Source organism: Tenebrio molitor, chromosome 4 (assembly GCF_963966145.1).
Source record: "Tenebrio molitor chromosome 4, icTenMoli1.1, whole genome shotgun sequence".
Lineage (NCBI taxonomy): Eukaryota > Metazoa > Arthropoda > Insecta > Coleoptera > Tenebrionidae > Tenebrio > Tenebrio molitor.
The window spans coordinates 9,060,612-9,063,125 of NC_091049.1; the positions used below are offsets into that span (position 1 = coordinate 9,060,612).

Below are 2,514 nucleotides of genomic sequence, written 5' to 3' on the forward strand. Positions count from 1 at the left end.
GAATCTAGGTACAATGGGAAGTATGAAAAAATAATAACGGAAGAACTACCAAAGTACCTAGGAAGAGAGAGTAGAAAGGAGAGAGTGATAATAGCAAGATTTAGGTGTGGAAATGAGGAGAGAGAGAATAAATATTGGAATGAGGATAGGATTAGAGTGTGCAGGATGTGTGGAGAAAAAAAGGAGACGATAGAACATATGTTGAATGAATGCGTAGAATTGAGAGAGAGAGAGGAAAGTAAAGAAGAAATGTTGAATGAGGACGGAAGAGGGATCGAATGGATGAAGAAGGTTGAGTGGAGAAGAGGGACAATATGTGGGGAGGGATAATTGTATTTGGAAAGCTGCTAATTTGTTATTGTTTTGAATTATTGTCTTATTTAGTTAGTTAGTTTTAGTTATTATATTATATTTTATTGTATTTTATTGAGTTAGTGGGAAATGTCGAAAATCGGATAATTTATAAACCTGTATAGGTATTAAATATACATACAACAACGGATTACGTGCCTTATGAAGGAATTTTATGTAACTGTGTGTTTTTTCCTTAATCAGTAATAAATAATAATTAATAATAACTTTCTTTTAAATCCATTATTCATGAATTACAAAAATTTATAAAGACAATTAGAGGTATTTTCATATTTGGTGGCGGAAACAAAAGACTGAGAAATGTCACAAAAATGTATTGTCAGTGTCAAATTTCTCATAAACGCCGTAAAAAGGAATGTCTAGGTAAATTTAAATTTTCGCTAAATTGATTGAAAAAATAAATTCTAAGGAAACAATTTTTGTCAGTGGTTCAAAAGGAAAAGTTATTCTCATATAATCAAACGTATTATAAATTATGTCTCTAGTTCGACGATAAATAACTTTCATATTGCCAATTTGCTGCATTTCTGCTTAAATCACGAACGTCATTGAGAAATTTGACACTGACAATACAAATTTGTGACATTTCTCAGTCTTTTGTTTCCGCCATCAAATATGAAAATATCTCTAATAATAGATTTTTGAGAGGTAGGCAACCAACAAAACGAGTGTGCACAGCAAGTATATAAAAGTGTCTGATTAGTATACGACGTACGTTTCGATAAAATAAAAGATGAGGTAGCACTCTTGATTTGGTTTCTTGTTGTTGTTGATCACTCTGTATTCACAAGCTGTCAACACGAAATCAACTTAACCTCATTTATGCTTCGAAGCCCTGTTTTGTTGTTTCTTGCGTTCCTGATCTGCTTATTGTTTAAAAAAAAGCTTTTTTCAAAGCTAGATAACTTCCAGTGGTATTACAAAGGTATTGTCTTATTGGTTTTTATAACCTCTCAAATATTTTAGAAGTAATTGCTAAAATGGTGTTCACACTTGAACAAAATAAGTTCCTAATGATGTCTTGTTACCGCAACAGTGTTAACAGAGACGAGGAATGGACATACAGCGTTCAAGCTTGCAAAGAAAAATTTTTAGCCAAGTACCTGGACCAAAATGTTTTAGAAAAGTCCCTCACAGCTCACATACATCGAATTGTTAATCATTTTGTTACTATGGGTAGTGTTGAAGCTAGATAATTTTCGGTGGTGTTACAAAGGTATCGTCTTTAGGTATCTACTTTTATATTGAAAATCAGAATAATTTTATAACCTCTCAAATATTTTAGAAGTAATTGCTAAAATGGTCTTCACACTTGAACAAATTAAGTTCCTTATGATATTTTATTACCGCAACGGTGTTAAAAGAGATGAGAAATGGACATACAGCCTTCAAGCTTGCAAAGAAGAATTTTTAGCTAAGTACCTGCACCAAAATGTTTTAGAAAAGTGCCTCACGGCTCACATATATCGAATTTTTAATCATTTTGTTCCTACTGGTAGTGTTGAAAAGGGGAAATCGTCAGGTCATCCCAAGGTGATGGAAAATGTAGTTGAAAATATACGAGATCATTTAGAAGCACATCCGAGAACTTACTAGACTGTCTCGTCAAATTGCAGTACTTACATGCCATAAAGTTGTTAGAGGAGAACTTGCATTTACATCCATACAACTGTACAATAGCTCCTCCGTAATGATCCTGAAAGCTGCATAAATTATTGTAATTGGTTTCAGAATAATCTGTTCACCTGACTTAATAGAAGAGATTACCATCTGTTGTCGTAACATCAAGAGAGTGAGAAGATATTCAGAGCAAAATGGAGGACACTTCGAACCATTCCTTTAATTTATATTGTTATTTTTTTAACTGAATCATTGATGTTATTCACCTTCTTAAGTGTTTAATAAATACATAATTTGTTGAGAGTGTTGAGACTTATCAATAATGCATTTCATTGATTTATTTTTATTTAATTTGTCAAACTACGCAATAGGCAACCAGTAAAACCAGTTTGTTCTGGGGTTGCATATCGTGGATCAGGCTAATATTATCGATTTCTGGTGAAAGAGTCGGCACACAATCAAAGCCTACTTGGATCCCACAATCATTTATAGACACTCTGTAGTTTCACAAGCAATTTACAA

The 2,514-nt window shown here is 32.8% G+C and overlaps 1 long non-coding RNA gene across 2 annotated transcripts; it reads left to right on the plus strand.

Annotated features, from left to right (window-relative positions):
* The first annotated feature begins 1,012 nt into the window (after nucleotides 1-1,012).
* On the plus strand, nucleotides 1,013-2,295 carry LOC138128093 (uncharacterized). Of its 2 annotated transcripts, none has more exons than XR_011158530.1 (2): nucleotides 1,013-1,601; nucleotides 1,658-2,295. It is a non-coding gene; the product is annotated as an uncharacterized lncRNA (long non-coding RNA). The 2 variants fall into 2 exon arrangements; XR_011158531.1 differs by having other exon boundaries at nucleotides 1,013-1,588.
* The last annotated feature ends 219 nt before the right edge of the window (nucleotides 2,296-2,514 follow it).